The sequence below is a fragment of the Ambystoma mexicanum genome, chromosome 3p (genome assembly GCF_040938575.1).
Source record: "Ambystoma mexicanum isolate Mex_15411 chromosome 3p, UKY_AmexF1_1, whole genome shotgun sequence".
NCBI lineage: Eukaryota > Metazoa > Chordata > Amphibia > Caudata > Ambystomatidae > Ambystoma > Ambystoma mexicanum.
This window is the reverse complement of record NC_090925.1, coordinates 1088480047-1088492531: the sequence shown is the minus strand read 5'-3', so window position 1 is coordinate 1088492531 and position 12485 is coordinate 1088480047.

Sequence of the window (12485 nt, the reverse complement as noted above, 5' to 3'; positions counted from 1 at the left end):
AAACGGGAATCAAAGAAGGAGTGGGAGACCCCTCCTTTTAAAGGCAAAAGCCTGCATGTGATTGGACTAAAGCTAGCCTGGTTTAGGGGTCCACGTCCCTTTCGTTTTTACAGCTGAGCTTGTCTCACAGGGCTGACACATGTGTGATATCAAATTGCTGTGGCTGTAATAATTATAGGAAATAGCATCCACTCTACCATACCTCAGCTTTGGCTTATTTTTAAAGATATATCTGTCACCAGGACCGTTCATTCATTTTTATAAGGTGTATGTATACGTGTTCAGGTCTTAAATGCAACCTCTGCACTGCAGAGACTTGAATGTCACTGCAGTGATCAAATGGGCATCTGTGACCTCTGAACCTGCTGTGGGCCACTATTAGAGCTGGCACTGCAGAACAGGATACTGAGGCAGCAGGGTAGAGGCATACACTATGCTTGGCATGGAGCTCATGAAAGGGTAATCTGATCAGCCGATATCCCTTTCAGAGATGGAATTACCCACATCATTTTATGAATTAATACAAAACAGAAAGGGCCAGGGCTTCTACGGCCTTGCCAGATGGCAACTCCTCACACAGACATCAATTGTTTACATTCTTGCTCCATTGCCTTTGTTTCCTGCTGCATCTCCAAGAGTGCAAAAGATGCATAGTTGTCAGAGATCAAGGGAAGGGGAGGTGAGCTGGAGGATGTTGATGTAATTACTGCAGAGAGTACATTGTTATACACACAGTGAGAGTACTGTAAGGTACAGTAGGTAAGCTTGTTCAGACACTTCTTGGTGAACTGCATATAAAATATCCCCAGAAAAACAGATGTCCTGCTTCATAATCTTGCATTTCCTCATTATATACTGTCTCTAGTATCTTCTAACTTCAGTAATATCTGTTGCCGTCATGATCTCTTCTTCAACGTTCTCCATCTAGTCAAACATCAGTGGTACCAGCTTGGGACAATTCTTCAAAAACTTTAAATGTACGTTACTGTGTTGCTTTCTACTGCAGGCCACAATACGTTGAACTGTCTAGTCTCAGTATGTACACATAACAGTATGTCAACTTCTGGAGATAAAACAAATTCCACAAACGTATCATTCACTGAAAACAACTGTCTTCATGCTAAGGTACACCCTGAACCTCCCCTTCCCAACATATTCTGTTTTCCACCAACATGGGTGAAACATTGCAACTGGGGCAGTGCCAAAGGCCATCATTTCCAATTCCAGCAAATCCCAAACCAAAATTAGGGGTTATTCTTGGGCCAGAGATCAAATCCCTGGAGGTACTGTTGGGTGACTTTACTTCCCACACTTGCCAGTATGTCATCCACTCAAAGTTGCATCCTGCCTGTAGACCAGGCAGTACCTGGCTAGCTGGGGCCCATAGACCTAAGGTCAGCCTTTTGCAGTGAAAGAACAGTTGTTTGCTTCACCGGACCACCCACTGTACTTCCAGAATTTTCTCTATGGCCACAAGTACTCTGGCATTCCTGACCTGTTTCCTATTGAGAATTCAGATAGTCCTACAATTATTTGCATGCCATATCCCTTTGTAAGTTCTTTCAGGGGTTTATAGTCATTGCTTCGAATTAAATAGCATCGAATGCCTTATCATCGAAATAAATGCATCGAAAAAATCATTGAATGCATTTTTTTCCATTTTATTTATTGGTGTGGTTCCCCTAGCACCCCTTTTTTAACCTTTAAAACATGTTACAATAAAAATACACCCTTTGCATTTTTTTCTATGGTAAGGCATTCGATGCAGACTAGATACCCTTTCAGGCTGTCATGACACTGTTCATCAACATGTGCTTTACTGCTTGAGAGCTCTGCCCCAGATAAAAGCCTGTTGGCCTCTTTAAAACGGTCCAACCGGTCATCCAAATGTGTCCCTTTATAGATGCCCCAAGCTGCAAGTACAGTAGTCGCCCCATTTCATATCTTATCTACTACTTCCTTTCTTTGTCATCCTCCAAACAGCTCCAGTTTCTGTTGCTGCCCTTGAGAAATTAGGACAGCAAGTGGTGACCTGGATAGCAGATAATGGGGCAGTGAGCATAACCATGGCAAAAGTTGCATTCAATAATAGATATTGATATCCTGTTCTATTTGACTTCAAAATGGCATCTTCCACAACTTCTGATTGTATACTTGAGTGTATTTCATAAACTCGCCTAAATGAATCTCAGGCGGCCTTAAGTGCTGAATCATAGTACTTGTCCTATTATCTAAATATTCAGAAACAGAAAAGTGACCATAAGCATGGGTATGATATGATGATATGATATGATAGGTCATTTATAACACGCTGAATACCCAGAGGTTTCTAAGCGCGGACCCGGGGAACGAACTTGTGGTGCTTTGTGTCGTCTTGCTTCCAAGGCGAGCATGTTGCCCCTGAGCTATCCTCCCAAGTTGAATCAAACTTTCTCCATTCTACTTTAATTCCTAGAGTCTAGTATTATCAACCAGTAACATTCTAAGTCTATTGGTAGCTAGGTTAACTTTTGCCAAGCACAGCGCGACTGGCCCACATTGGCAGATCTGCATGAACAGCCAAACAGGCTGAGGGGGAAGCCCATGTGACTTTCAGGGTGTACTGTGAGAAACAACACCTCTACAGTGACATCACCAATTCTGAGGCAGCGGCCAGCTGGTGGCTGGTGGTGCGCCAATTCCACAGGAGGTTCCTACTGTACTTGGCTCACGACATTCCGTTGGCAGATTATTAAGGAATGACCAAAACATCAGCCAATAAGTACTGGTTCTGGATGGAAGTACAAATAATAGAATTTGTCTGGTCCTGTCACACTTGCCAAGCATCTGGCAAAGCTGGAGGAGCCACAAAGGCCTCCTTAATTCCACTACCTGTGGTCAGATGACCCTTTCGAGAGAATAGCTGTGGACATTGAAGGTCCTTCGCATGCCCAAACCTCCTCAGGAAACTGATACATTGGTAGCGGTGGATCACGCCACCCTGTATCCCGAGGCTGTACCTTTGAGGAGCATCAATGCCCCAGTAGTGGTGAAGGGCCTCATCAGCATATTGTCTTGTGTAGGATTCCCTAAAGAAGTAATTTATGACAGGAGATCCAACTTCATATCTATGTTCATGAAGACCATGTGGGGTGAGTGTGTAGTGAATTACAAGTCCTCCACATCCTTTCCCCCACAGACCAATGGGCTCATTGAGCGGTTCAACAAGACCCTGAAAGGCATGATAGGTGGCTTGGAAGAGCCGTAAAGAGAAAGTGGGGTATTCCCCTGCCATGCCTACTGTTCTCCTACCAAGAGTTGTGTCAGCATGGTGTTGGGTTCAACCCCTTCAACTTCTGTTTGGCCATCCTCTTAGGGGTCCACTAAGTCTACTACGGGAAGGATGAGATGGCAATCCCCACTCCTTCCCCCAACATAGTGGACTATGTCTTTGGACTCAGATCCAGAATGGCCAAGTGCATTGAACAGAACACACAGAACCTGAATGCCTCTGTGACTGAATGCACAACAAGCTAAATGGTCTGGATAATGGAATCAGTCAAAACCAGCGCACTTCATGACAAGTGGACTGGAGCTTATGTTGTGCTGGAGAAAATCACTGAGGTCAACTACCTCATTGATACCAAGGCCCAGAGGCAGATGCATTGGGTCTTCCACGTCAACTTGCTGAAGCCCCATTACAGCCGCAATGACCTGATGATGGCTCTGGTCACTGACGATGAGACGGCGTAGGAGCCAGATGCCCTCCCAGAATTGCTGCATACCGAGTTCACTGATGCATCTCAAGATGGAGTCAAAATCTCCCCAAACCTTACTAAGTAGCAATTGTGAGACTGCCAGCAGCTGCTGGGCCAGTTTGCAGGTCTGTCTTCCCTGACTGTAAGGAAAGATTGAAGAGTGGGATTCACCAGATGTCTGACAAGGTCAAGGGCACCATCATGGAGAACATCTCCAAGATGTTGGACTTGGGGGTTAATGAGCCATCCGCCAGCCCCTGGCATGGCCTAGTGACACTTGTCCCTAAAAGGTCCAGTAGAGGGAAACCTGAGGTCTGCCTTTGTGTGGACTACAGGGGGCTCAATTCTGTCACCAAGACAGACACACACCCCATGCCAAGGGCAGACAAATTCATTGACAGATTAGGCACTGCCAAATTCATGAGTACATTTGACCTCATGGCCGGGTTCTTGCAGGTAGGTATAACTGATCATGCAAAGGAGAGGTCTGCATTTTCCAGTTCACTGTTATGTCCTTTGGGTTAAAGGATATAAAATGCCCCTGCCACCTTTCAGAGGCTGGCAACCAGGTATTATCAGGACTGGAGCACTTCAGCATTGTCTACCTATATGACGTTGCAGTGTTTAGTCACACCTGGGAAGACGTATCCCATCTAGAACAGGTGCTTCAAGTCATACCGAAGTCTAGCTTGACTATCAAGGATTCCAAGTGCCAGATAGTGCAGGGAACTGTAACTTACCTAGAACACCAAGTGGGTGGCTGTAAGAAGCAGCATCTCCAAGCCAAAATCCAGGCAGTGGCGGATTGGGCTTCCCCACTACCCTGCATAAGTGTGAGTGTTACTGAGTCTGATGGGTTACTAGTGACGTTTTATCAAGGGGTTGGGATATGTGTCCTACCGATAACAATGTCACCTCCAAAAAGTTGCCTAAGAGGGTCACCTGTACCCCTGCCTGTCAGACATCCTTCAGGAGCTTGAAGGATGGCCTGTGCAAGGCCCCACTTCTCAAGATCATGGATTATGGGCATGAATTCATAATACAGACAGACGCCTGTGCAATCAGAATTGGTGAAGTGCTAGCACAGCTAAACTCTGAGAGGGTAGAACAACCATTTGCATACTTAAGTAGGCACTTATCCAAGTGAGAGCACAACCTGGCCACCATTGAAAATTAGGCTTTTGGGGTAATTTGGAAGGACCACTAGCTGAAACCCTACACCCATCGGGTCTCACTTCACTGTTCAGATAGACCAAAGACCTCTTAGGTGGCCTTTGGGCATGCAGGGAGAGAATCTCAAGTTATTGCATTGGGCCATATCCCTACAGGAATTCGACATGAAAATTCAACACAAACCTGGGTCTCAGCACTCCAGTGCAGATGGCCTCAGTAGGTATTTTCACCAGGAGGATATGCCAGACCCTTAGAAGGTTGAGTCTCAACCATTTTATCTAGCCTTTCCCCTCCAGCCGCCATAAAATGTGGTGTGCCTCAGGGAGCTTGCCTACCACCGGTATTGTCCAACATTTATGCTCAACCCCTTTGCATGTTCCTTGAGGATTCAGGCCTATTTTTCTCAAACTATGCGGATGACATGCAGTTGGTACTGGAACTTACTGGAGACTCCGCCCAGGACTCATCAAAACTTCTTCGTGTTTACAACCTGATAGAGTCGTCGATGTCCTGGATGTCGTCCTGGATATGCCTTAATGGAGGAAAGACTGTGCTCTTCATTTTTGGCTCATCCCAGGCTAGATCCAAGCTGAACTCAGTATATGAAAGTTTCCTTATTAACAACAGCATTATCCCTGTCCAAAACAAAGTAAAAACATTAGGTCTCCTTCTTGAATCCTCCCTTAGTGTCAAGGAATACACCAGCTTGATCAGCATTAATTGCAATTACTTCCTTTGATTTCTAAGAAATATCCAGCCTTTTTTAACAGAAAGAATTGTATTACCATCGCCCGTGCAACAATCTTATCATGGCTAGGTTATTGCAAGGCCTTGTTGATTGGGGCAAATAAGTCCTGCCTGCAGAAATGTCAGCTTATTCAGAATGATGCCGTTTGGATCATTAAGAACATTCCAAGGAAAGATCATATCTTAGAGCACAGGAGAGATCTTCATTGGCTATTTATTCACGATCGCATCAACTTTAAAGCATGCACTCTCGTTCACCGATGCCTTTACGGGTCTCCTCCATCCTACGTAAAAGCTGCAATCTGCTCAGGTCATTGCATTTCTTCCAAGTTGGCACTAGTAAACTGTCCTGGAGTTAAACGTACCAGAGGCCTCAGGATGATCCTTCGCTATTTGTGCCAGTCAGTTCTGCAATTCTCTGCCACTTGACTTAAGATTGAATGAAAACCTAGGGTCTTTCCGAAAATCCTTGAAAACCCACCTATTCAAATGAATAGTCCCTCCTAATGAGTGAATCTGCCCCTGATCGTGAACTTTTTTGTCTCATCTCTCTTTGTTCATCTAATGTGTAAGTGTGCGCCCAGATGCCTGCGGGCTCTGGAGCCCTGGAAATAAATGAATAAATAAATAGTGCCTGTGAAGGATTCCCATCTGGCACTGGTGTGGAAGCCCTGGCTTTAAAACAAATTAAATTTTAAAAATCATATGGATGATTTCATTTCAGACAGGGAAATCTGCTAATCAGATCCCCCTTCCATAAGCCCATGTCAAAAGCAAAGTGTACACCTGCTAGATCAGTAGCCTGATATGCAGCAATTGCTCTACCAGTTGCATGGAGTAGGGTTGTGGCCCATAGGTACCCATTTGACAACTGCAGTGACAGCCAAGTCTCTGCAGCACAGGGGCTTCGTCAATATATGTACACCTGCTCCCAAAACTTCATAACTATGAGGATGCTCTTCTGGTGGTACACTAAACTGTAAAAGTAAGCCATACCTGAGTTTGGGGTATGGTGACCAATATCTCTCATAATTATCCAAGCCACATCAATTTCATATCACATATGTGTTAACCCTGTGAGCTCAGCTCAGCTGTGGAAGGGTTATGTCTATTACCTCACTCATGTTATCTGCTGCTACTGCCACCAAAACTGTAGCCTTGAGGGGTGCCTCGTCTGTTCCTTTGTGAGGGCAGGTAACCCTCTTTCCCAAGGGAAAGCCACTCCACAGGAGACTGTCCTGGAAAGAGGAATCAAAGGGCAACCCCCATTCACAAAAGGGGTATCCTCACACCGGGGTGCTGCATCCCACACAAGGCTTTAAATCTATTGAAAATGGAAGGGGTGGGGATAGTGTAGACAGAGGGAGCTCTTTACAGCTGGAGGAGGATTCTACCATCTTCTTTCACTCTGACTCTGTCTTTCCTTCCAGTCCCCTCCACTTCATGTAGCACAACGCCCTTTGTGTATCATGGCAAAAGGCAAAGGCTGCTTGTTCCAAGGGCAGGAATTGGACCCTTACAGCACACTTCCTTTGGTCCAATCACCTTTAGACTTTGACATTAAAAGAAGGGGTCTCCTGCTCCTTCTCAGTTTCAATTTGGAACAAACACCTAAGAAAGAGCTTCATCGGACCCCTGTCGGGAGAGTTGATTTTTCAAAGCCCTCTACCAGTTTGGTGAAGACTGCGTGTCCCCAGGCACAGGAAAGCTCTTTCCCTTCTCCAGGCCCCAATGGTTATGTACCTGCTGCAGGAACAAGACCTGCATCTCTGGCAATTACACTATCGCCCAGGACCTCACCATAGTGAAGGACACCTGACAGTGTGCACCAGCCTTCCTTACTTTTGGAGCACGAAAATAAGACTACATTTGTCCCTGGACCACTGAGAGAGAATCACAGCACCTGGGCATCAAGGATCCATCAGGTCCTACCTTCGAACCACTGTGAATAATGATTTGAGCCTGTTTGACTGCACCAAATCACTAAGAGCTGCCTTTGGGACTCACCAAGCTCTTTAAACTCGAAATGTATGTTTGAATCTGTTTTCCGCTGCACCATGCTGAGTACATTGTTGCCTCGGCTCAAACTACTCGCTCTTTGTTGCATCTACCACCTTCGAACAACCACTTGCCCTGCCATCATCTTTGCTGCCAAACTGTCAAACTGATCATGGTGGATCATCAAGCCTAACCATCAGATGCTGCATCGAGCCCCTCAAATCAAACTGCTCGACTGTTAAACCAACCCTGGTGGCTCTTACGATCCTCACCCCTCCTCAAGCACTTAATCGAACCAATTCTGTAGACCAGTGCATCTAGGCACCAGCATCTCCACAGTAGAACGGACCCTGGTGGCCCTCACAATCCGCTCTTCTTCAAGCATCACCTTCGAACCGCTAGCAGACCCCTGCTCAACATTGCTCCCCGTCTATAACAACAAGACCACTGCGCTTGAGCTGGACCGAACAGCACAAAAATCACTGAACAGCCGGGTTCGCCATTGTTGAACCGCCAATAAGGTACTATTGTCCCCTGGTCCATTTTGGAAGTCACTTGTGCATCATTTTCCTTCAGACTTATCTTTTTATAAAGAACACTGTTGTTGTTGAAATTGCAATTCACTCTGCATTCTCTCTTTTCTTGCATTTTATCTGTTCTTTCCATAAGGGTGGGGTTTTCTCTTTAGTTTTCTTGAAGATGGTGTAATGAATTAAAGTGTATATGTTTTTAAAGAACCTTGATTAGCCAGTCCCTTTATTTTGGACTGTTACACTTTGCTTTTTGAGTTGCTACTGGATCATATTCACACCCATCTTGAGAGTATATCCTTCCTTTGGCCCATGTCGTAACGGAAGCAAGGGGAGGTCTATCTATTAACTGCGCCTGTTTCCTTTATGATTGGGATCACTGTTGCTTTGTACAAGTGTGGGGAATAAGTAGGTGGTGGTTTTTACTACTCACCCCTATACCACTGCAGAGTGGAAATTATTTCGCCACAATATTTTAAAGATGGAAGTCATTATTCTGGGTTTACAAAACATGATGGATGGGCTCTAGGTAAGAACCGCAAGAAAACCTTAGGAACATTAGTACTGGGATAAACGTGGTTGAAATACTCTGATAACTCTGATTTAATGGAGCTATATCATGGGTTCTATGAAATTTCAACCAAAAACTTTACTTTGTTGTAATTTACTTTGTGTACATTACTTTGAATTTTACATGGATATCTATCTTATTTTAGGGCCGTCCATCATGCCCCCCTTCGCCTTCACCACCACCCCATCCCACATTCCTCCCCACACCCCTTTTTTCCCCTCAATCCACAAAAACTTACAGACATTCAAAGTAATTCGAAGTAATATACACAAAGTAAATCACACTGAAGTAATTCACTTTGTGAAAACAAAGGGAGACCATCTCATGTGTAAGCGATCTGAGTCTGAGATACCTGTGACCTAACAAGGATGAACAAGACTAACCAAAGTAACATAATCATAAGGTTTGCTCTTATATGAAGATTAAAAAGGGAGATAACTTCTTACTTTCTGAGTTTGCACATGTATGCAGATCACATTGAGCAAGTTGCAGATATTTTGCAAGAGCTTTCAATAACCTAGTAGTACTTGCCATAGTGCAAAATAAAATCTAAGTCACCAAAATCGCACTCTGCAAGGCAATGAGGGTGTAATAAAAAGCCAGATACTATACAAGTTAGGCTGGTAATTGCAATATGTACTTAGTAATTCATGCCTACAACACTTTTATCAAAGGACATCTTGTTAAATATACAAATCTGTGGTCGTTCAAAGGATCCCAAAATGCTCTTTTAAAAAAGCAGCCAGGAACCCTTATTGCTGCTATGTGTCATGCGGCAACCTTGGCGGTTGTGGCACAGATGTAGAATGACCTGTAGTTCATGCGTGAATCAGCGCTCTGCAAGCACTTCCAATGCAAAACATTGGACGCGGTCTAGTCCTCTACAAACATGGCCGCCGCTGCAGTACGGCATTGCTATAACAACACGCTGGGCTTCCAGCTCAGTGTGTCGTATCGTTCCATCCTGGTACCCCGCTGCTGCAGCTCTCGCAGTTTCTCCCTTTGTTCCTGATTTTCTTTGAATTTTTCAGCCTTCGAGGGTGCTCCCCTTCTTCAGCTTTTGTCCTTGTACTTTCCGTTGTTACTCCCCAGGTCTTTCCGGCTTTGTTTTCACCCGAGTCTCATCTCAGCTGGTATCCTCCTCCGGCATGAACGCTTTCTCTGTTTTCATCGGCTTTGCCGCTTTACTCTGTTTCCTCACTGCATTCAACACGGACTGCACTATTGACTGTCCGTTTCTTTCTTAGCCTTTTCTGTGCCTCTGCACCTTCTGTAGCTGCTCTGGCGTTCTCCATTCCGACTTACCTAGAGCTTCATTGATCCTCCTTTATTACTTCTTTTTCTCTCTAAAGTGAACCGCACCCTTACCTCAAGTTTACTAACAGCTTTGTCGTTGCACAACGGATTGCAGCTCTGCCTACAGCTGCCTTGAATTCTTCCAACCATTCCATTGGATACTTACCTCAGGCTAAGTACTCTAGCCTCATTAAGAACTAACGAGTATTACCTTCTGGATACCATCTGTGACTACACATCGGCAGGGTTTTTTGGTGCCAAGAAGCTTTTTCCCTGCATTTGAACCTGGCTCCTTGGGGTTTCCTTTGGTCACGACTTACTATCCTGTCAAGGTGGCCTCCGGTTGAGCTCGCCCTTACCTACACAACAAGAAGGTTAATATTAAGAAGAGCAAGGAAGATTAGAAGACCAGGAGAAGAGAAGCATCTAAGACCCAGCCCAACTCCTCAGAGGACAGAGGTGAGGAGGGGTCATGGGAGAGTTCACCAGATAAGGCCAGGTCTGACACTATGTGTCCACTTTCCCCCAATCATAGGGATATTTCAAAAGAGTAGAGTAGGTCATAACTTACATGGGTATTGTAGACTTCGATAATGTGCTTTTCTCACTAAGTGTAAAGTTCTTAATATGACCACAATATGTACTAAAATCATCATTACAAGAGACCATTATATAAATTTAAAAAGAGCCAATTTACAATGTTGGTACAATCAAAACATTTCCTTTTATAGTAGCTTCTTTTGCTGAAAATACATAAGATTTTTGTCTCCCCAAAATGTCTTCCCTTCTTGGAAAGGATCACATTTAGATTAATACCAAAGATCTGTTTCTTCTCTGAGTGCCAAGGCAATGTTTAATGTTATGCTATAACCGCTGATTAGTTTGTAGTGCTGCTGAACCTGCATATTTGTTACTGCGGTCACAAACCTTAAGAAAATCAGAGAAATAGAAAATAACAAATACATATTTAGACTCTGAAGCCAGGCACCCTATTCACTTATAAGGTCAGTCAGAGCCCACCTACCCCCGCAGAGCCTGTCCACACCCACCTGCCTTGCCCATACCGAAAATGCAGCCAGTGTGATAGCGACATCCCAGCAAGATACAGGCGAATACAAGGTATTGCTCCAAATACCAAGCCAGTCGCCATCTCAGGCGTGTTTCTCTGCTGCTCTCATTTTACTTTTAACCATACGAAATACAGCAAGCTGACCCCTTCTTGAAGATATGCATGTTTTTATTTCGATATGTTGCAGTCAGCAACAGCTGGAGTGGCTCTAACAAACCGAGAGAAAGCAATGTTTTAGGGGCCATGTTGGGATCGGGAAGATCGGGGGGGAGGGGGCGTGCTGCTGAAACCACACATCTCCACTGCAATCCTGATAAGAACTGCCAAGCCAGATTACTGCTTCGGGTTGATCTATGACCACACGTAAACAGGCAAATTTTAAAATCAATACAATGCAATAATCGTTTGATGGCATGATTTGCAGCTGAGCAAATCCTTTTCCATTTCATATGACTTGAGTAGCTTTCCAAGTTATGCACTGTCTTCCCAAGTATCACTTTACAAACAAGGGAAAATCCTATGTCATATAGTGTAATCCTACTTCCATGTTGGCACCCTGGCCCAGTTTTTGATTTTTACATTTTGTTCACCGTATATACCGACCCAGCTCGCTCTCCCAACCACTCCTTCCAAAAGCCAGCTGGGGCCCAGCATGTTTCTCCATAGAACAACAACCACACTGCACCAGCTTAGTCCATCTTTCCCTTGCTTCCAAGTACACCTTCCGGGAGAGGGGGATGGGACCTCGGTGAGTTTCTCGCCCTAAAGCAAATACAGAGGGAGTTTAGAAGAGAAGGAGGGGAATTGGTAAGGAGAGAGAGAGAGAGAGAGAGAGAGAGAGAGAGAGAGAGAGGAAGAGAGAGAGGATGGGGGGAAGAGAAAGAGGGTCGAGGGGGGGTAGAGAGAGAAAAAGAAAGAAAAAAAGAAAGAAAGAAAGAAAGAAAGAAAGAAAGAAAGAAAGAAAGAAAGAAAGAAAGAAAGAAAGAAAGAAAGAAAGAAAGAAAGAAAGAAAGAATAGGTAGCACTGGTGTATGCAATACCAGATACAGTTAGTAAATGTACTCATTTATTTTGAAAATACAACGAAAGAAATAGAACGTTTTTCACTCGCAAATAACAGTGCAGGCCTACACGCAATTTGGGCCTGGTGTGATATTGTCCAGTGTGTTGAACTTGACGTTGCTACAATAGGAAAGGGTATAATTATCTCAATTGTGTTATCGCCAATTCGAAAGTTCTAGGAAGCGTAATTCGCAGAGCCTGTTTTCAGGTTTGCTGCGTCCACATCACTGACTGTACGCGCTTATTAGCAAGGATTTTCAATAGCCAGCCTCGGCGAGAAAGCTATTCTGTGCTATGGCCCT